General features: G+C 49.3%; 1 protein-coding gene across 6 annotated transcripts in view; it reads left to right on the forward strand.

Moving 5' to 3' along the window:
• LOC119928189 (RAP1 GTPase activating protein) overlaps positions 1-23,234 on the forward strand; it is a 127,774-nt gene that overhangs the window by 56,406 nt on the left and 48,134 nt on the right. The window contains exon 1 of one of the 6 annotated variants that reach the window (XM_038746224.1): positions 19,710-19,741. The exons of the other annotated variants lie outside the window; for them this stretch is intronic. The gene's annotated coding sequence lies outside the window, so the exon portion shown is untranslated. Of the gene's footprint in view, positions 1-19,709; positions 19,742-23,234 lie in introns of those variants that run through there. 6 annotated transcript variants of the gene reach the window in all.

A 23,234-nucleotide genomic window follows, 5' to 3' on the forward strand; every position in this document is an offset into this window, starting at 1 on the left:
GAGGTAGTGGGGTCTGGATTACTGGATCGGATTGGAACCCGACTGGGTTATTGCATCGGCCTCCTTTCTGACCTCCCAACCTCCTGTCTCTCCTCGCTTCAGTCCATACTTCACTCTGCTGCCCGGATTATTTTTCTACAGAAACGTTCTGGGCAGGTCATTCCCCTCCTCAAAAATCTCCAGTGGTTCATTCATTCATTCAATCGTATTTATGGAGTGCTTATTATGTGTAGAGCACTGTACTAAGCAGTTGGAAAGTACCATTCAGCAAGAAATAGAGACAATCCCTACCCAACAACAGGCTCACAGACTAGAAGGGGGGGAGACAGACAAGAAAACAAGTAAACAGGCATCAATAGCATCAATATAAATCCATAGAATTTTAGATATATACACATCATTAATAAAATAAATCAACCTCCATATCAAACAAAAACTCCTCTCTATTGACTTCAAAACTCATCACCCTACCCCCTTCTTACCTCACTTCCCTTCTCTCCTTCTCCATCCCAGCCCGCACACTCCACTCCTCTAGTACTCACCACCTCACTGTGCCTCATTCTCCCCTGTCCCGCCGCCGCCAATCAATCAATCAATCGTATTTATTGAGCGCTTACTGTGTGCAGAGCGCTGTACTAAGCACTTGGGAAGTACAAGTTGGCAACATATAGAGACGGTCCCTACCCAACAGTGGGCTCACAGTCTAGAAGGGGGAGACAGACAACAAAACCAAACATAGTAACAAAATAAAATATTTTTATCCCCTGGCCCACGTCCTACCTCTGGCCTGGAATGCCCTCCCTCCTCAAATCCACCAAACAATCTCTCTTCCCCCCTTCAAAGCCCTACTGAAGGCTCACCTCCTCCAAGAGGCCTTCCCAGACTAAGCCCCCTTTTCCTCATCTCCCCCTCCCTTCCACATCACCTCGACTCATTCCCTGTTGCTCTTCCCCCCTTCCCTTCCCCATGGCACTTATGTATATATGTATATATCTATAATTCTATTTATTTATATGGATGCATATTCACTTGTTTTGATGTATATATATCTATAATTCAATTTATTCATATTGATGCCTGTTTACTTGTTTTGCCGTCTGTCTCCCCCCTTCTAGACCGTAAGCCTGGTGTGGACAGGGATTGTCTCTATTTCTGAATTGTACTTTCCAAGTGCTTAGTACAGTGCTCTGCACACAGTGAGTGCTCAATAAATACTATTGAATGAATGAATGAATGGTCATTAAGGAATGAGGAAGGAAAGGTGCAGAAGGTGTTGGTCCCTTCTTTTCCCTGGATTTGGAGAGGATTTCCAACTGCTTCTCTGTGGTCTTTGGTCCTACAGGCTCTTCCCGGTGCAGACTGGTCTATGTATCTGTAATTTTATTTATTTGTATTGTCGTCTGTCTCCCCCCATGTAGACTGTAAGCTCGCTGGGGGCAGGGAATGTCACTGCTTATCGTATTGTACTTTCCCAACAATAATAATCATAATAATTTTGGTATTTAAGCGCTTACTTTGTGCCAAACACTGTTCTAAGCGCCGGATAGATATACGGTAATCAGGTTGTCCCACATGGGGCTCACAGTCTTAATCCCCATTTTCCAGATGAGGTAACTGAGGCACAGAGAAGTTAAGTGACTTGCCCAAAGTCACACCACTGATAAGTGGCGGAGACAGGATTAGAACCCATGACCTCTGACTCCCAATAATAATGATGGTATTTGTTAAGCGCTTACTATGTGCAAAGCACTGTTCTAAGCGCTGGGGGTGATACATCGTGATCAGGTTGTCCCATGTGGGGCTCACAGTCTTCATCCCCATTTTCCAGATGAGGTAAATGAGGCAGAAAGAAGTTAGAGAAGTGGCGTGGCTCAGTGGAAGCAACACAGGCTTTGGGGTCAGTGGTCTTGGGTTCAAATCCAGGCTCCGCCAATTGTCAGCTGTGTGACTTGGGGCAAGTCACTAAACTTCTCTGAGCCTCTGTTACCTCATCTGTAAAATGGGGATTAAGACTGTGAGCCTGTGACAACCTGATCACCTTGTAGCCTCCCCAGCACCTAGAACAGTGCTTTGCACATAGTAAGCGCTTAATAAATGCCATCATCATTATTATTAAGTGACTTGCCCAAAGTCACACCGCTGATAAGTGGCGGAGGCGGGATTAGAACCCACGACCTCTGACTCCCAAGGCCTTCTGCTCTTTCCACTGAGCCACGCTGGCTGCTTCTCTAGGCTCCACACACAGTAGGCGCTCAGTAAATAGGATTGAATGAGTGAATGATAGGAATAGATCTCTTGCCTCCGCTGTGCTGAGCGCTTCTCCCAGCCTGGATCCTCCCCACCTGCAGTTTTGCCCAAAGCCACCAGAGGGCATATAGCGATCGGAGCACACGCCAAAGCACATTCATTCATTCAGTCGTATTTATTGAGCGCTTACTGTGTGCAGAGCACTGTACTAAGCGCTTGGGAAGTCAAGTCGGCCACATATAGAGACGGTCCCTACCCACCAACGGGCTCACAGTCTAGAAGGGGGAGACAGACAACAAAACAAAACATGTAGACAGGTGACAAAATCGTCAGAACAAATAGAATTATAGCTATAGGCATATCATTAACAAAATAAATTGAATAGTAAATATGTACAAGTAAATTAAGTAGAGCAATCAATCTGTACAAATATATAAAAGTGCTGTGGGGAGGGGAAGGAGGTAGGGCGAGGGGGGGATAGGGAGGAGGAGAGGAAAAAAGGGGGCTCAGTCTGGGAAGGCCTCCTGGGGGAGGTGAGCTCTCAGTAGGGCTTTGAAAGGAGGAAAAGAGCTAGCTTGGCGGATGTGCGGAGGGAGGGCATTCCGGGCCAGGGGAAGGACGTGGGCCGGGGGTCGACGGCGGGACAGGCGAGAATGAGGTATGGTGAGGAGATTAGCGGCAGAGGAGCGGAGGGTGCGGGGTGGGCTGGAGAAGGAAAGAAGGGAGGTGAGGTAGGAGCGGGCGAGGTGATGGACAGCCTTGAAGCCGAGAGTGAGGAGCTTTTGCTTGATTCGTAGGTTGAGAGGCAGCCACTGCAGATTTTTGAGGAGGGGAGTGACATGCCCAGAGCGTTTCTGTTCAAAGATAATCCAGGCAGCAGAGCGAAGTATAGACTGAAGCCGGGATAGACAGGAGGATGGGAGATCAGAGAGGAGGCTGATGCAGCAATCCAGTCGGGATAAGATGAGGTAGCGGTTTGTATGGAGAGGAAAGGGCGGATCTTGGCAATGTTGTGGAGGTGAGACCGGCAGATTTTGGTGATGGATTGGATGTGTGGGGTGAACAAGAGAGTGTAGTCGAGGGTGACACCAAGGTTGAGGGCTTGTGAGACGGGAAGGACGGTAGTGCCGCCTACAGTGATGGGAAAGTCAGGGAGAGGACAGGGTTTGGGAGGGAAGATAAGGAGTTCAGTCTTGCGCTCCCGCCCCCAATACATTCAGGCCACACATACAGGCTGGGTTTAATCTCCAGAGTCCACCCCAGCATGGTGGGAAAACATCTGACAAACTCCAGCAAACATCCTCCCTGGAGTCCCATCCCTCATCCAGACCAAACTGGCAGGTCAGCCTGGCAGGTCACCCCGGCCTCTCTGCCCCCTATTCTGGCTGTGCCCAAGGACCCTCACCTTGCCGTGGAGTGGGAAGCCGGTGAAGTCTCCCCTGGACACCCATCTCAGCCACCCTCCTAGCCAAATGGATTAGAGCCCAACGCCAGGATGGCAGGAGACCCCTAAGGGCCCAGCCCCGTCCCCTTCTTGGCCCTTCTGACCCTGTCTGCTCCTTCTTGCCCAGTACCTAAACCTTCAGTCTGCACTGCACCGAACCAGTGGGGCCTTAATAAATTTAATTACTGCCATCACCGCCACCACCACTACTAGAAGCAACAAGGCCTAGTGGAAAGAGCACGAGCTTGGGAGTCAGAGGATCTAGGTTCTAATCCCGGTTCTGCCCCTTGCTGGCAATGTCATCGAGCAGGTCTCTTAACTTCTCTAGTCCCCAGTTTCCTCAACTGTAAAATGGGAATTCAATGCCCATTCTCCCGTGGGAGGCTGGGAAGGGGGATGCAGAAAGGGAGGAAGCCAAGGTGACTCAGAAGGGAGTGAGAGAAGAGGGAAGGAGGGCTTAGTCAGGGAAGGACTCTTAGAGGAGATGTGCACTGTAGTTGAAGAGTAGGTTGCATTGACCATCTGCTAAGGAGAAATTAGAGGGCAGGTTACTGAGGTCTGAAGGCCACCTTCACCATGGCATGGTGAGGAAGAGATACTGCAAAGGGGAGGAGCAAGAGAGGAGGAGGAGGAGGAGAATGAGGAGGAGGGATGGTCGTGACTGACTTCAACCTTTGGCAGAGTGAAGGGCAATGAGATTCTTCTGGGGGCCAGGCTGGGTCAGCATCTAGCCAAACCCAGCCAGGGCTGGGCACATTTACACAGCACCCCCAGCCTCCTGAGCCCCCACAACGCCTTTCTTCCCTGGCATTTTCTCCCTCCTCCTCCTTCTTTCGGGGGTTCAGGCTAGGAGGCCATGGCTAAGAGGCAAACTTGCACGTGAGAGTGTTAAAACACACAGTTGTCCCACGGGCTCCTGGCACTACAATTCCCAGCAGCCCAGCAGCCGCGGGAGGGATTTTGCAAGTGCAGTTACCCCATCTGGAAGTGAGCCTGGACAACTTGCTGTTTGTCCGGAACCATTTCTGATCCGGTTCAGCGTTTGCCAGAGACCAGAGCCAGAATCAGGCTGGTGCTGGCCTGAGTCACCCTGTCATACATGACCTCAGTTCTCAGAGGTCAGCCAGGGGAAACCTGGGGGAACCCGGGAGGAACCTAGAAGTCCCAGTTGGGGGTTGGAATGGGGAAGCAATCCACAGCTGCCCCCATGAGGTCCCCTACCCCCATCCCCAGCCAGGGTGGGGAATCTGCTCATTTGCCAAGGAGCAGCTGAGGATCACTCCCCACCTCAAGACACATACATACACATACATACATACACACGCTGAGAAGCAGCGTGGCTCAGAGGAAAGAGTCTGGGCTCTGGAGTCAGAGGTCATGGGTTCAAATCCCGGCTCCACCGACTGTCAGCTGTGTGACTTTGGGCAAGTCACTTCACTTCTCTGGGCCTCGGTTCCCTCATCTGTAAAATGGGGATTAAAACTGTGAGCCCCCCGTGGGACAACCTGATCATCTTGTAACCTCCCCAGTGCTTAGAACAGTGCTTTGCACATAGTAAGCACTTAAGAAATACCATCATCATCATCATTATTATTATTATTAATAATCATTCATTCATTCAATTGTATTGATTGAGCGCTTACTGTGTGCAGAGCACTGTACTAAGCACTTGGGAAGTACAAGTTGGCAACATATAGAGACGGTCCCTACCCAACAATGGGCTCACAGTCTAGAAGGGGGAGACAGAGAACAAAACAAGACATAGTAACAAAATAAAATGAATAGAATAAATATGTACAAATAAAATAAATAGAGTAATAAATCCGTACAAACATCTATACATATATACAGGTGCTGTGGGGAGGGGAAGGAAGTAAGGCAGTGGGGATGGAGAGGGGAAGGAGGGGGCTCAGTCTGGGCCCCATTCACACCCCTTTGCTCAAAGAAGCACATGGAGACTCCCTGAGTCCTTCCTATCACAGGAGGAGACACCCATTCATTCATTCAATCATATTTATTGAGCGCTTACTGTGTGCAGAGCATATTCAAACACTCTCTCTCTCTCTCTCTCTCTCTCTCTCTCTCTCTCTCTCTCTCTCGCTCTCTCTCGCTCTCTCTCCCCACCCCCTAGTAAGGCAGCTTTCCTTAGCCAGGGGCAGGCAGTGACCTTCAAGGCCCAGGGACACAGACATTTGCTTAGAAAGTCACGCTGAGCCTCAGGGGGAGGGCACCAGTCCCAGCCTCCTCGTGCCTGCCAGGACTCCGGGCCAGGCGTGAGGGTCTCTGGTGGGGAATGGGGGGCCAGTTCGGTGAGGGGGGGGAAGGCAGGACTGAGCAGTAGGAGGGGGTGAGTTGGGGGCAGAAGGCGGCTCTGCTCCATTTCCCAGGCAGCAGTCAGCGGGAGGAAACTGGTGATGTGTTGTTTGGGTATGAAAAACGAGATGGCCCTCAGGCCCAGAACAGGAGGGGAGGGGAGTTGGCATGGATGGCTGGATCTAGGTAAGCTGCAGATCCCGGGACAGATAGGGACAAGGACTACCAGGGCCCAACTGTGACTTCTCCTCCAACGGGGGATCTCTGAGCACTTTTCCCATCTAGCATTCCCAGGAGCCTGCTAGCACGCTCCCGCAGCAGCTTGGCATTCATTCATTCAATTATCTTTATTGAGCGCTTACTGTGTACTAAGCACTTGGGAAGTACAGGTTGGCAACATATAGAGACGGTCCCTACCCAACAGCGGGCTCACAGTCTAGAAGGGGGAGACAGACAACAAAACATGTGGTCAGGTGTCAAGTCATCAGAATAAATAGAAGTAAAGCTAGATGCACATCATTGACAAAATAAACAGAATAGTAAATATGTACAGGTAAAATAGAGTAATAAATCTGTCCAAACATATATACAGGTGCTGTGGGGAGGGGAAGGAGGTAAGGCAGAGGGATGGGGAGGGGGAGAGGAAAAAGGGGGCTCAGTCTGGGAAGGACTCCTGGAGGAGGTGGGCTGTCAGTAGGGCTTTGAAGGGAGGAAGAAAGCTAGCTTGGCAGATGTGTGGAGGGTTAGTCTTCATCCCCATTTTACAGATGAGGTAACTGAGGCCCAGAGAAGTTAAGTGACTTGCCCAAGTCACCTGACCTGGATCCCGGGAGGGACCGTGTTGGGGTTTGGGCAGGGAGACCAGGCTGGGGCTGCTGCCCCCCCAGGGAGATTAAGACTGAGTCTGGGCCTCTTGCGAGCTGGACCCAAGGAGTTTTGGTTTAGTTTCCCTCCTACCCACCCTGAGGAAGGAACGACCTCTCACCCACATCCTGCCTCTGCCCTGGAACACCCTCCCTCTTTATATCTGACAGACAATTACTCTCTCCCCTCTTTAAAGCCTTATTGAAGGCACATCTCCTCCAAGAGGCCTCCCCAGATTAAGCCCCTCTCTTCCTCATCTCCCATTCCTTTCTGCGTCGTCCTGACTTGATCCCTTCATTCATCCCCCTTCCCAGCCCCATATAGCACGTATGCACATAGCTGTAATTTTATTTATTTATATTAATGTCTGTCTCCCCTCTAGACTGTAAGCTCACTGTGGGCAGGGAATGTGCCTGCTATATTGTTATATTGTCTTCTCCCAAGCACTTAGTAGAATGCTCTGAACTCAGTATGTGCTCAATAAATGCAGTTGACTGACTGACTGAGGAGAGTAAGGAGCGAACAGTGTCAAAGAAACTCAGGTTCCATGGTGTTTTGAGGAGATGGGGGATGGTTGACCATGTGAAAAACAACTGAGAGGGCAAGGAGGATTAGGACGGAGTAGGGGCTGTTGGATTTCTCAAGAAGGAGGTCATTGATGACCTTGGGGATGGCAGTTTCTGTGGAGTGCAGGGGGCAGAAGCTAGATCAGAGGGAATCAAGGAGAGAATTGAGGAGAGGAAATGGAGGCAGCAGGTGAAAACAATTCACTTGAGGAGTTTGGATGGGAATGGGAGGAGGGAACAGGGCAATAGTTGGAAGGAGCAGTGAGATCAAGGGAGGGTTTTTTAGGATAGGGAAGACATGGGCATGTTTGAAAGTAGTGGGGAAGAAGCTATGCAAGAGTGAGCAGTTGATGGTAGTCAGAGAGGGAAGAAGAGTGGATACAGTGCTGTTGTGAGGTGTGAAAGGATGGAGGTACAGGTGGAGGGAGTAGATATTGAGAGCAGGCAAGAGATCTCCTTTTGAGCAATAGCCAAAAAGGATGAGAGAGTTTGGATAAGGGGTTAGGATGAGGCGGGGAGGGTAGGCGGGTGGGGGTTTAGGAAAGATCCTGCCTGATGGTTTTGATTCTGTCGACAAAGGAGTTAGCAAGGTCAGTGGGGTGAGAGAGGGGGCAGGTCGGGGCATTGGGGTTTAAGGGGTGAGTTAAAAGGCCGGACTAGTCGGTGTGAAGCAGTGGACATGGGAATCAATGTGGGAGACTATGAGAATCAACTGGGCAGAGTTGGAGGGGGTGAGGATGAGAGTTGAGATGGCAGGGGTCAACCTGTGCCTGGATTTCCTCAAGCAGTGTCCTACAACATGAGCGTGAGAGCAGAGGAAGCCAACTGGTGTTGTGAGACTGACACCTCAAACTCAACATCTAAAACTGAACTCTTTATTTTTCCTCCCAAATCCTCCCCTCCACCTAACTTTCCCATCGCCGTTTACACAATCATCTTCCCCATCTCTTAAGCCCACAATTTTGGCATTATCTTTGACTCCTCTTTCTCTTTCGCATTCCCCTATATTCAGTCAATCACCAAATCCTGTTGGTGCTACATTATTATTGACAAGCGCTGCTCTGAGTCCTGGGATAGATACCAGCTAATCAGGTCCCATATGAAGCTCACAGTCAAAGTAGGAGGGAGAACAAGTATTGAATCCTCATTTTACAGTCGAGGAAACTGAGGCACAGAGAAGCGAAGTGACTTTCCCAAGGCCTTTCCCCTGGGATTAGAACTCAGATCCTCTGACTCCCGGGCCAGTGCTCTTTCCACTAGATCACTTGGCTTCTCCTAGGCCATGCTGTTTCTCCTTCACAACATTTCCCTTCTACCCCTTCTTCTCCATAATAATAATAATGATAATGATGATGATAGCATTTATTAAGCGCTTACTATATGCAAAGCACTGTTTTAAGCACTGGGGAGGTTACAAGGTGATGAGGTTGTCCCATGGGGGGGCTCACAGTCTTAATCCCCATTTTACAGATGAGGGAACTGAGGCCCAGAGAAGTTAAGTGACTTGCCCAAAGTCACATAGCTGACAAGTGGCAGAGCCAGGATTTGAACCCATGCTGAGCCATGCTGCTTCTTCATCCAAGATGCCACCAGACTGGTCCAAGCCTTGGACATATCCTGCCTCAACTATTGCATCAGCCTCCTTACAGACCTCCCTGCCTCCAGCCTCTTTCCTCTCCAGTCACTTGGTTGCTAAGATCATGGTTTTGTGCAGACTACCCACTCCTCAAAATCCTCCAATAGTTGCCCATTTCTCTATATAACAAGCAGAAATTCATGACCATTGGGTTTAAGACACTCAATCAGCTCTCACTTCCTTGCTCCTCTCCCACAAATCACCCAGCCTTCACACTTTGGTCCTTGTGAGCTAATTTTCTCACCTTGTTCCCTGTTCTCATTTCCCTCACCTCTGACCTCCTGCTCAAACCCTCCCTCTCCCCTGTAACTCCCTTCCCCTTTACATCCAGCCACCCTGCTCTCCCCAAGTGTCCCCAAAATCACATCTCCTCCAGGAATACTTCCCCGCTTAATCTCCCATCTCCTACCCTATTCCCCCTCTTCTCCCCCAACAGACATCTTGACACTTCCACATGACTTGGAATTGCTTGGGTATTTCTCCCCTTACCCTCCACTCCATAGCACTTATAGCCACATCTTTTTACTCTGTTGCTTCATTCGTTCATTCATTCAATCGTATTTATTGAGCACTTACTGTGTGCAGAGCACTGTACTAAGCACTTGGGAAGTACAAGTCGGCACCATCTAGAGACGGTCCCTACCCAACAACGGGATCGCGTCTAGAAGGGGGAGACAGACGACAAAACAAAACATGTAGACAGGTGTCAAAGTCGTCAGAATAAAGAGAATTACAGCTATATGCACATCATTAACAAAATAAATACAGTAGTAAATATGTAGAAGTAAAATAAATAGAGTAATAAATCTGTACAAATATATACAGGTGCTGTGGGGAGGGGAAGGAGGTAGATCAGAGGGGGAGATGGGCAGGAGGAGAGGAAAAGGGGGGCTCAGTTTGGGAGGAGGTGAGTTCTCAGTAGGGCATTAAAGGGAGGAAGAGAGCTAGTTTGGCAGATGTGTGGAGGGAGGGCGCTTCCTCCTATCTAGTATTTATGGTATTCATTCATTCATTCAATCATATTTATTGAGCGCTTACTGTTTGCAGAGCACTGTACTAAGCGCTTGGGAAGTACTAGCTGGCAACATATAGAGATGGTCCCTACCCAACAATGGGCTGGTATTTGTTAAGTGCTTACTACGAGTCAAGGACTGTTCCAAGCTCTGGGGAAGATACAAGTTAATCAGGTCGGATCCAGTCCTTATCCCACATGGGGCTCACAGTCTAAGTGGGAGGGAGAACAGGTATTGAATCCCCATTTTACAGACGAGGAAACTGAGGCACAGAGAAGTTAATTTTAGTTTCTGCTCGTTGTGGGCAGGGAACATTCCTACTAACTCTGTTACATTGCACTTTCCAAACATTTAGTACAGTACTCTGCACACATTAAATAATCAATAAATGCCACTGATTGATTGATTAATAGACTGTCTATCCAGCTAGATTGTAAAATCCTTGAGGGTGGGGATCATGTTTCTGTTTTTTTCTCCCAAGTGCTTAATAAAATGTTCTGCACACAGACCACATTCAGTAAAATACTATTGATTAATTGACTGGGGCTCTATGCTTGCCTAGATGAGAAACAAGTATCGATTGATCGATTGATTGACTGAACGCAGGCAGCCCAGAGTTGAAGCCAGGTGATAGGCTAAGTCAGGTTGGTGGGCAGGATTTTATCCCATCCAGAGGGTCCCCCGTGTAGGGAGCTCCTCAAGGCCCTTAGGACAGCCCCTATTTATAGTTCTCTGGGGTCCCTGCGGGGGAGGTTGCTTGTGTGTGTGATGGGCTGTTGGGTGCTGAGGAACTGAAACAGCAGAATCTCCTGAGCCCCCCGTGGGACAACCTGATCACCTTGTAAACTCCCCAGTGCTTAGAACAGTGCTTTACACATAGTAAGTGCTTAATAAATGCCATTATTATTGTTATTATTATTATCATCTATCTGCCTCCCTTCTCCTCCTTTTCTCCCTCCTTTCTGCCCTTCTCTTCTCCCTCCTCCGTCCTTTTTTCCCTCCTCCCCTCCTTCCTTTTGTTCCTTCTCCCCTCCCTCCTCTTCTCCCTCTGTCCTCCTTTCTCCCTTCCCTTCTCCCCTCTCCTTTTCTCCCTCTTCCCCTCCCTCCTCTTCCACCCCTCCTCGCTTTCTTCTTTTCCCTCCTTTCCTCCTTCCCCTCCTTCCCTCTCCTTTTCCCTTCTTTGGCTCCTCCTTTCCTCTCTCCTCCCATAATAATAATAATAATTCATGCATTCATTCATTCAGTCGTATTTATTGAGCGCTTACTATGTGCAGAACACTGTACTAAGCGCTTGGGAAGTGCAAGTTGGCAACATATAGAGACGGTCCCTACCCAACAGTGGGCTCACAGTCTAGATCGCAGTTGTTAAGCGCTTACTATGTGCAAAGCACTGTTCTAAGTACTGGGGAGGTTACAAGGTGATCAGGTTGTCCCATGGGGGGCTCACAGTCTTAATCCCCATTTTCCAGATGAGGGAACTGAGGCACAGAGAAGTGAAGTGACTCGCCCAAAGTCACACAGCTGACAACTGGCAGAGCCAGGATTTGAACCCATGACCTCTGACTCCAAGGCCTGGGCTCTTTCCACTGAGCCATGCAATAATAATAATGATGGCATTTGTTAAGTGCTTACTATGTGCAAAGCACTGTTCTAAGAATGGGGGAGGTTACAAGGTGATCAGGTTGTCCCAGTCTTCACAGTCACAGTCTTCATCCCCATTTTACAGGTGTGGGAACTGAGGCACAGAGAAGTTAAGTGACTCACCCAAAGTCACACAGCTGACAATTGGCAGAGCGGAATTTGAACCCATGACCTCTGACTCCAAAACCCGAGGTCTTTTCCACTGAGCCATGCTGCTTCTCACAGAGAAATTAAGTGACTTGCCCAAAGTCACACAGCAGGCAAGTGGTGGAGCAGGAATTTGAGCCCATGACCTCTGACTCCAAAGCCCGAGCTCTTTTCCCCTGAGCCACGCTGCTTCTCACAGAGAAATGAAGTGACTTGCCCAAGGTCACACAGCAGACAAGTGGTGGAGCAGGAATTTGAACCCATGACTTCTGACTCCAAAGCCCGAGCTCTTTTCCACTGAGCCACGCTGCTTCTCACAGAGAAATGAAGTGACTTGCCCAAGGTCACATGCAGACAAGTGGCTCAGTTTAAAGAGCCCGGGCTTTGGAGTCAGAGGTCATGGGTTCAAATCTCGGCTCCTCCAACTGTCAGCTGTGTGACTTTGGGCAAGTCACTTCACTTCTCTGTGCCTCAGTTCCCTCATCTGTAAAATGGGGATGAAGACTTTGAGCCCCCTGTGGGACAACCTGATCACCTTGTAACCTCCCTGGTGCTTAGAACAGTGCTTTGCACATAGTAAGCACTTAACAAATACCATTATTATTATTATTGTTATTATTATTATTATTAAGTGGCGGAGCAGGAATTTGAACCCATGACCTGGACTCTAAAGCCCAAGCTCTTTTCCACTGAGCCACGCTGCTTCTCACAGAGAAATGAAGTGACTTGCCCAAGGTCACACAGCAGACAAGTGGCTCAGTGGAAAGAGCCCGGGCTTTGGAGTCAGAGGTCATGGGTTCAAATCTCGGCTCCGCCAACTGTCAGCTGTGTGACTTTGGGCAAGTCACTTCACTTCTCTGTGCCTCAGTTCCCTCATCTGTAAAATGGGGATGAAGACTGTGAGCCCCCCGTGGGACAACCTGATCACCTTGTAACCTCCCCAGTGCTCAGAACAGTGCTTTGCACGTAGTAAGCACTTAACAAATACCATTATTATTATTATTGTTATTATTATTATTATTATTAAGTGGCGGAGCAGGAATTTGAACCCATGACCTGGACTCCAAAGCCCGAGCTCTTTTCCACTGAGCCACGCTGCTTCTCACAGAGAAATGAAGTGACTTGCCCGAGGTCACACAGCAGACAAGTGGCAGAGCAGGGATTAGAAGCCGGGTTCTTCTGTCTCACCAGTCCCCTTCTCTGTCCACTAAGTCATGCTGCTTCTCCAGTGTGTTCATTCATTCATTCAATTGTATTTATTGAGCGCTTACTGGGTGCCGAGCACTGTACTAAGCGCTTGGGAAGTACAGGTTGGCAACGTATAGGGACGGTCCCTACCCAACAGTGGGCTCACAGTCTAGAAGACCGTGTTCGGGTTCAGCCCGCTCCATCCCCCCATCACCTGTACCAGGAAAACTGTTGTTGAGGAGCCGGCATCCCGGATCCGAGCCAAATCCAGAGGATCTGCTCGCCAAGTTGGGCTTTTGAGGGGGAGAGACCCACTTGCCACTCTGGCAACTCGGTGTGCTCTTGAGTCTGGGGCCGGCTCCCGGGATGCCGGCCAGGAGCAGGCCTCTCCAGCCCGGGGGGTCGCCCGCAGTCCGCCCCCATCCCGACCTGTAGAGGTTAAAGAGAGCAAACAAGGAAATGAAACTGTAGAAACTCAGCCGGATTTAGTGCTGCTGGAGCGCTGGAGTTTCCTTCAGTTTGGAATTTGAAACCACCCCACCTACCACTGGGAGAAATCAGCTCCGAGGGCCCCATGGACACAGCTGGGAACTCAGGGTGACCCAAGAACAAAGAGGAGGAGGAGGAGGAGACAGGATGGGGGCCAAAAACAGTAGACTGCTTCGTTATATTTTTTTAAGCACCTACCATGAGGCAGGCACTGTACAAAGCGCAGGGGAAAATACAAGCTAATTAGGTTGGACGCAGCCCCTGTCCCACGTGGGGCTCACCATCATCATCATCATCATCATCATCAATCGTATTTATTGAGCGCTTACTATGTGCAGAGCACTGTACTAAGCGCTTGGGAAATACAAATTGGCAACACATAGAGACAGTCCCTACCCAACAGTGGGCTCACAGTATAAAAGGGATATGTACAAGTAAAATAAATAAATAAATAAATAAATAAATAGAGTAACAAATACGTACAGACATATATACATACACCATCTTAATCCCCATTTTACAGGTGAGGTAACTGAGGCACCGAGAAGTGAAGTCACATAGCAGACAGGTAGAGGAACCGGGATTAGAATCCAGGTCATCATCATCATCATCAATCGTACTTATTGAGCGCTTACTATGTGCAGAGCGCCGTGCTAAGCGCTTGGGAAGTACAAATTGGCAATATATGGAGACAGTCCCTACCCAACAGTGGGCTCACAGTCTAAAAGGGGGAGACAGAGAACATAACCAAACATACTAACAAAATAAAATAAATAGAATAGATATGTACAAGTAAAATAAATAAATAAATAAATAGAGTAATAAATATGTACAAACATATATACATATACACAGGTCCTTCTGACTCAGCCCGTGCTCTGTGCATTAGGCCACACCGCTTCTTCGGCTGTTCTGAGGTTGAGAGGTATCATTTTGTCTCCATCTTTTGCCCAGTTGTGCTTTCCAAGCGCTTAGTAAAGTGCTCTGCACACAAGAGGTGCTCAATAAATACGATTGAATGAATGAATTTTATTAATGATGTGTATATATCTATAATTTTATTTATCTATTTTGAGGGTATTGACACCTGTCTGCTTGTTTTGTTGTCTGTCTCCCCCCTTCTAAGGGGAGCCCGTTGTTGGATAGGGATTGTCTCCATCTGCTGCCCGACTGTACTTTCCCAGCACTTAGCACTGTGCTCTGCACACAGTAAGTGCTCAATAAATACGATGGAATGAATGAATCTGGGGCCAGGGTTTGGGGGCATTCCTGGGGCCATGGAGAAGGCCTCTTCTGTGCAGTTTCCATGGGTTGGCTGGCAGGGCCCTTTCCCATCCCTTTCCCGGCTCCCAGACCTCAAGGATGGTGATGATCCCGATTGACAAGTCTATGACCAGGCCCTTCCCCCTTCGTTCAGTGACATACGGGAAATTCAGGGGCAGGGAGTCCTGTCCCAGCCCAGCCCCAGCTTCCTTGATGTCCCCAGGCCAGGTGATGTCCCCTCCCAGGCCTCGGCTTCCCTCTTCTTCTACAGGAGTCACAGGACAGGACACGGACCAGGACTGTGCCCCAAGGAGAGAAGCAGCTCCGTCCCAACCCTCACCCCCAGAGCCCCAGGCCCGGCCATGTGGGCCTGTGCCAGGAGGCCTACTCCGTGTCAGGGAATGTGGAGCACCCCGTCTGTTCAGAGGGTGACTCAGGCCCCAGCTGGGGAAGGGAAGGATTCACCCCACCCAGGCCCACACCTGACTCACCCTGGGACAGGGAAGGCCCAGTCTTTCCCCATTCTGGGCCCCGCACTCACTGACCGCCGGGCTCTGGGCTCTTGGCCGGGCTCCAAGCTCACTCCCCAAGCCCAGCACCCCAGGAAGGGAGAGGTTAAGATTCCCGGAGGAGGCGTGCTCAGTGACCAGCCTGTCAGCGCCAGGCCCCGGGCCGTGGCCCCCTAAGCTGCCAAGGACAGTCACCTGCGTCGAGCCTGTCTCCAGGTTTTGTTTTGTTGTCTGTCTCCCCCTTCTAGACTGGGAGCCCGTTGTTGGGTAGGGACCGTCTCTAGATGTTGCCGACTTGTACTTCCCAAGTGCTTAGTACAGTGCTGTGCACCCAGTTAGCGCTCAATAAATATGATTGATTGAATGAATGAATGAATGAGCCAACGCTGGATCGGCTCCCCGATCACACATGAACACACAGACATACACGCACACCCCTCCGCTCTCCCATCCGCCCGGTGAGCCACTGCATATGCCAATCCCCTTGGAATGCTCTCCTCCCTCCTCTCCACCAAACCGTGTCCTTTTCCTCCTTCTCCAGGCTTCTCGCGGCCCACCTCCCTCCGGAAGCCTTCCTGACCCATCCTTTCCTCACCACCCAAACAGTCGCCACGCTGGTTCAAGCTCCTGTCATAATCCAGTTAGACTGCCGTGTCTGCTTCCTCACCGCTCACCCCGCCTTCAGCCCCTTCCCTCTTCCATCTCTGTTCCGTACCGCTCCCTGGATCGCCTCCCTCCGACATCAGCATGGCTCAGTGGAAAGAGCCCGGGCCTTGGAGTCGGTGGTCATGGGTTCAAATCCCGGCTACGCCAATTGCCAGCTGTGTGACTTTGGGCAAGTCACTTCACTTCTCTGGGCTTCAGTTACCTCATCTGTAAAATGGGGATTGACTGTGAGCCCCCCGTGGGACAACCTCATCACCTTGTAACCTCCCCAGTGCTTAGATCAGTGCTTTGCACATAGTAAGCACTTAATAAATGCCATGATTATTATTATTATTATCACTTAGCACACAGCCCTGCACTCCTCCGATGCCTCAGAAGCCTCCCCATTGCCCTCCGTACCCAGCGGGTACCCACCGCTGGTCCCAAGCCCCTCTCCATCAACTTCCCCCCATCATAGCCTCTCTCTTCACTCACTGACTCTCCTCCTCCCAAGCTCATCTCCCAACCAAATCTCACTCTCAACTCTCCAGCCTCTGACCCCCAATTCACACATTTCCTCCAGCCCAAAACATCCACCTCGATCACATCCTTCAACGCACATTCTCCCAGAGCCCTCCTAAAGAGCAAAACGAAACAAAACAAAAAAACTCCTTCCTCCAGGAAGTCTTCCCCAATTAGTTCATGACACTCACTGCATCCATCCAATAAACATCTTTAACCATTAAGTGCTTTATTTCCACCCTCACCCCTTATTAACAATAATAATAATAATAATAATAATAATGGTATTTGTTAAGCACTTTGTGCCAGGCACTGTAACTAAACACTGGGGTGGATATAAGCAAATCGGGTTGGACACGTTGGGCTTACAGCCTCAGTCCTATTTTTACAGATGAGGTAGCTGAGGCACAGAGAAGTGAAGTGACTTGCCTAAGTCACACAGGAGACAAGTGGCGGAGCAGGGTTTAGAACCCATGACCTTCTAACTCCCACGCTCTTTGTGAATTTATGGCTGTTCTCTTTTTCTGCTGGAGTCTCCGTCAGGAATGATTTGAAGGGGCTCAGTCCTGAGACTTCGGGACTGAGAATACACCAAGAGGAACCAATTTTATCACGATGGCTTTTGTCGGGGATGGGGGAGTAATGGGGGAGGAGGAGGAAGAGTAGCATTTATTGAGTGCCCACTTGGTGTCCTTGCAGAAGGATCAAGACATGTGTTCCCTGCCCACGAGGACATTCATTCTAGCGAGGACTTTCTCCCTCTTGCCCTCATGGGGAGTTGGAAATCCCTCTGGGCACGAGAGGAAGAAAGACCCCAAACCACGTCCTCTCGACTGTAAGCTCACTGTGGGCAGGGAACGTGTTCACCAACTCTGTTAACACGAAGAAGCAGCGTGGCTCAGTGGAAAGAGCCCGGGCTTTGGAGTCAGAGGTCATGGGTTCAGATCCCAGCTCCGCCAACTGTCAGCTGTGTGACCTGGGGCAAGTCACTTTACTTCTCCGTGCCTCAGTTCCCTCCTCTGGAAAAGGGGGATTAAAACTGTGAGCCCCCCCGTGGGACAACCTGATCACCTTGTAACCTCCCCAGCGCTTAGAACAGTGCTTTGCACATAGTAAGCGCTTAACAAATACCATCATCATCATCATCATCATCATTGTCCTGTGCCCCTAGCTCTCTCTCATCCCTCCCTTTGCATGCCTGATTGATATATTCTTGATATATCAATTGATATATCAATTGACTGATTGATATAACCTTCCTCTCCCCCTGGTCCCCCTCTCCATCCCCCCCATCTTACCTCCTTCCCTTCCCCACAGCACCTGTATATATGTATATATGTTTGTACATATTTATTACTCTATTTATTTATCTATTTATTTTACTTGTACATATCTATTCTATTTATTTTATTTTGTTAGTATGTTTGGTTTTGTTCTCTGTCTCCCCCTTTTAGACTGTGAGCCCACTGTTGAGTAGGGACTGTCTCTATATGTTGCCAAATTGTACTTCCCAAGCACTTAGTACAGTGCTCTGCACACAGTAAGTGCTCAATAAATACGATTGATGATGATATTCCCTCCAAGGCACAGAGGGCCAGGAGAGACTAAGCAGGCAGGGATGTTCCACTCTTTGTGACGTGCATGTGCGGTCTTCACCCTCGTCAGCCAGTGACAGGCAACACTGGGGCCAGAACCCAGGTCTCCCGATTCCCAGAGGGGTCTCTACTCCCTGGACCACCCACTGGAAGCAGCGTGGCTCAATGGAAAGAGCACGAGCTTGGGAGTCAGAGGTCACGGGTTCTAATCCCGGCTCTGCCGCTTATCAACTGTGTGACTGGGCAAGCCACTTCTCTGTGCCTCTGTTCCCTCCTCTGGAAAATGGGAATTAAGACTGTGAGCCCCATGTGGGACAACCTGATGACCTTGAATCCCCGCAGCACTTAGAACAGTGCTTGGCACATATTAAGCGCTTAACAAATATCATCATAAAAAAATTATGCTGTATCTTTTATTATTTTTTCAGGTGTTTCACCCTGATATATTCACACTAGTACTGTTACATCCCTGTACTTCTGTCTGCCCCAAGTGTTTGTAAATCATTTTTGTCAGTATCTCCCCCATTGGATTGCAGGACTCCGAGAGGGCAGAGAACCTTAATAGTGCATTGCAGACAGTGCAATTGCCAGTAGGGCCCTTCCTAAATCTATTTCTTCCCATTCCTCCAGTCACCCTACAGTACTAAGCGCTCAATAAATACGACTGAATGAATGAATGAGTGAATGAATTATTAAGCGCTTGGAATGTAGAATTCAGCAATAGAGACAATCCCTGCCCACAATGGGCTTACAGTCTAGACGGGGGGAGACAGACATCAAAACAAGTAAACCGGCATCAATAGCATCATATAAGAAATAGAATTACAGATATATATACAGATACATGTCAAAACAAGTAAACCGGCATCAATAGCATCAATATAAGAAATAGAATTACAGATATATATATATATATATAGATACATGTCAAAACAAGTAAACAGGCATTAATATGAATAAATAGAATTATAGATATCTACATATATATATGAGTGCTGTGGGTGAGGTGGGGAGTAATAATAATAATGGCATTTATTAAGTGCTTACTATGTGCAACTGTTCTAAGCGCTGGGGAGGTTGTCCGACGGAGGGCTCACAGTCTTCATCCCCATTTTACAGATGAGGGAAGTGAGGCCCAGAGAAGTTAAGTGACTTGCCCAAAGTGACACAGCTGACAAGTGGTGGAGCCGGGATTTGAACCCATGACCTCTGACTTCAGAGCCTGGGCTCTTTTCCACAGAGCCACGCTGCTTCTCTAAGGGAGTGAGTCGGGGAGATGGGGAGTGGAGGGGGAGCTGAGGAAAAGGGAGCTTAGTCTGGGAAGGCCTCTTGGAGGAGGTGAGCTATCAGTAGGGCTTTGAAAGGGGGAAGTGTGATTGCTCGCATTCATGTTCTTATGCGGCATTGATATTTACTGGAAAGAGCCTGGGCCTGGGACTCAGTGGACCTGATTCTAATCCCGACTCCACCACTTGCCTACTCTATGAGCTTGGACAAGTCATTAAACGTCCTGTGCCTCAGTTTCCTCTTCTGCAAAAGTGGGGATTCAATACCTGCTCTCCTTCCCTCTTAGGCTGTGAGCCCCACATGGGACAGTTCCTGTGTCTGACCTGATTAACTTGTATCTACCCCAGTCCTTACTCCAGTGCTTGGCACATGGTAAGTGCTTAACAAATACCTCTACTGTTACTATAGTCTTTCCATCCCTCCTTCCCTCGGGCTTCAAATTAACTGAGCTGTCTGCCCCCCCCCCCCCCCCCCCCATCTGTCTGTCTGCACCATCAGATTATCGGGTCCCGAAGGGCAGGGGAAGTGCCTTCTTGCTCTGCCACTGGGCACCCAGAACAAGGATTCAGGAAGAACAGTACCTGGAACTGCCTGACTCTTGGATCACCTGTCCCTGTCCCCATCCTACTGTCTGTACTGCCACTTCCCTCACTATGGAGATTGTGTCTGGGGGATAGAGCCACTTGGAGGGTGGAGTTCCTGGACATCTCCTCTTCCCCCTCCTTTGAGGGGCACAGACTCTGGACATCTTCTTTCCCCCTCCACTAGCGGGGCAGAGTCCCTGGATGTCTCTTCGACCCCTCTCCTGGAGGCAGAATCCCTGGACATCTCCTCTCTCTCTCTGTCGAGGGGACAGAGCCCCTGGACAACTCTTCTCCCACTCTGCTGACTGCCTCCTTTCAATCAATCAATCAATCAATCAATCGTATTTATTGAGTGCTTACTATGTGCAGAGCACTGGACTAAGCGCTTGGGAAGTACAAATTGGCAACATATAGAGACAGTCCCTACCCAACAGTGGGCTCACAGTCTAAAAGGGGGAGACAGAGAACAAAACCAAACATACTAACAAAATAAAATAAATAGAATAGATATGTACAAATAAAATAAATAAGTAAATAGAGTAAAAAATATGTACAAACATATATACATATATACAGGTGCTGTGGGGAAGGGAAGGAGGTAAGATGGGGGGATGGAGAGGGGGACGAGGGGGAGAGGAAGGAAGGGGCTCAGTCTGGGAAGGCCTCCTGGAGGAGGTGAGCTCTCAGCATTGTGGGAGGCAGGACTTGACTCTTCTCCCAGCAGCCCTCAAGACAAGTGGATGCTGGTTGGGAGTTACTGTCCCCCTGCTTGCTCTCTCTCATTTAACTTTCCTTATAGATCTTTTTTTTTCTTTATGATATTTGGTAAGCGCTTACTATGTGCCAGGCACCGTACTAATCGATGGGGGTAGAAACAAGGTTGAACACAGTCCCTGTCCCACGCGGGACTCACAGGCTTAATCCCCATTTTATATATGAGGTAACTGAGGCACAGAGGAAATGAAGTGACTTGCCTTAGGCCATACAATAGATAAGTGGCGGAGCTGGGATTAGAACTCAGGTCCTTCTGTCTGAAGGCGGCAATTGGGGTTGTGGTTACCTGCGTCCGGGCTGAGTTTCCAAGTCCCTGGAGAGATGGGGCTCAGGGGTCCCAACCTGGGAGCCTTAAGGCGTTGCACAAGCCCCACACCCTCTGGACCTTGCCCCTTCCACCTTGGAAAGAGATGCCAGCAGGAAGCTGGGGTCTCCCTCTCGTTTGGGGCAGGGAATATTTTTGTTCATTCATTCATTCAATCATATTTATTGAGCGCTTACTGTATGCAGAGCACTGGACTAAGCGCTTGGGAAGTCCAAGTTGGCAACATAGAGAGACGGTCCCTACCCAACAACGGGCTCACAGTCTAGAAGGGGAAGACAGACGACAAAACAAAACATGTAGACAGGTGTCAAAATCGCCAGAACAAACAGAATTAAAGCTCTATGCACATCATTAACAAAATAAATAGAATAGTAAATGTGGACAAGTAAAATAAATAGAGGGATAAATGTGTACAAATATATATATACAAATGCTGTGGGGAGGGGAAGGAGGTAGGGTGGAGGGGATGGAGAGGGGGAGAGGAAGGAGGGGCCTCAGTCTGGGAAGGCCTCCTGGAGGAGGTGAGCGCTCAGCAGGGCTTTGAAGGGAGGAAGAGAGCTAGCTTGGTGGATGTGCGGAGGGAGGGCATTCCAGGCCCGGGGGAGGACGTGGGCAGAGGGTCGACGGTGGGACAGGCGAGAATGAGGTATAGTGAGGAGGTTAGTGGCAGAGGAGTGGAGGGTGCGGGCTGGGCTGGAGAAGGAGAGAAGGGAGGTGAGGTAGGAGGGGGCGAGGGGATGGACAGCCTTGAAGCCCAGGGTGAGGAGTTTCTGCCTGATGTGTGGGTTGACAGGCAGCCACTGGAGATTTTTGAGGAGGGGAGTAACATGCCCAGTGCGTTTCTGCTCAAAGATGGTCCGGGCAGCAGAGTGAAGTATAGACTGAAGTGGGGAGATTTATATCGTGGCTAGAGCACGGGCTTGGGAGTTAGAAGGTCATGTGTTCCCAGTTCATCCACTTGTCTGCTGGGTGACCTTGGTCAAGTCACTTCACTTCTCTGGTCCTCAGTTATCTCATCTGTAAAATGGGGATTCAGACTGTGAGCCCAACATGGGACAGGGACTGTGTCCAATCCAATCTGCTTGTATCCACCCCAGCGCTTAGTTCAGCGCCCGGCATGAAGTTAAGCGCTTAACAAATACCATCGTTATTACTATAATGGGTCATGGGTTCAAATCCCGGCTCCACCAGCTGTCAGCTGTGTGACTTTGGGCAAGTCACTTAACTTCTCTGCACCTCAGTTACCTCGTCTGTAAAATGGGGATTAAGACTGGGAGCCCCCCAGGGGACAACCTGATCACTTTGTAATCTCCCAGTGCTTAGAACAGTGCTTTGCATATAGTAAGTGCTTAATAAATGCCATCATTATTATTATTATTATATTGTACTCTCCCTAAAGCTTAGTAATAATGATGGCATTTGTTAAGTGCTTACTATGTGCAAAGCACTGTTCTAAACACTGGGGGGATACAAGGTGATCAGATTGTCTCACGGGGGGCTAACAGTCTTAATCCCCTTTTTACAGATGAGGTAACTGAGGCTCAGAGAATCAATCAATCAATCAATCGTATTTATTGAGCGCTTACTGTGTGCAGAGCACTGTACTAAGCACTTGGGAAGTACAAGTTGGCAACATATAGAGACAGTCCCTACCCAATAATAATAATAACGATAATAACAATGGCATTTATTAAGCGCTTACTATGTACAAAGCACTGTACTAAGTGCTTGGGAGGTTACAAGGTGATCAGGTTGTCCCATGGTGGGGCTCACAGTCTTAATCCCTTCCCGTCTCACAAGCCCGCAACCTTGGTGTCATCCTCGACTCCGCTCTCTCATTCACCCCTCACATCCAAGCCGTCACCAAAACGTGCCGGTCTCAGCTCCGCAACATTGCCAAGATCCGCCCTTTCCTCTCCATCCCAACCGCTACCCTGCTCATTCAAGCTCTCATCCTATCCCGTCTGGACTACTGCACCAGCCTTCTCTCTGATCTCCCATCCTCGTGTCTCTCTCCACTTCAATCCATACTTCATGCTGCTGCCCGGATTATCTTTGTCCAGAAACGCTCTGGACATATTACTCCCCTCCTCAAAAACCTCCAATGGCTACCGATCAATCTGCGCATCAGGCAGAAACTCCTCACCCTGGGCTTCAAGGCTGTCCATCCCCTCGCCCCCTC

This window comes from Tachyglossus aculeatus, chromosome 5 (genome assembly GCF_015852505.1).
Source record: "Tachyglossus aculeatus isolate mTacAcu1 chromosome 5, mTacAcu1.pri, whole genome shotgun sequence".
Lineage (NCBI taxonomy): Eukaryota > Metazoa > Chordata > Mammalia > Monotremata > Tachyglossidae > Tachyglossus > Tachyglossus aculeatus.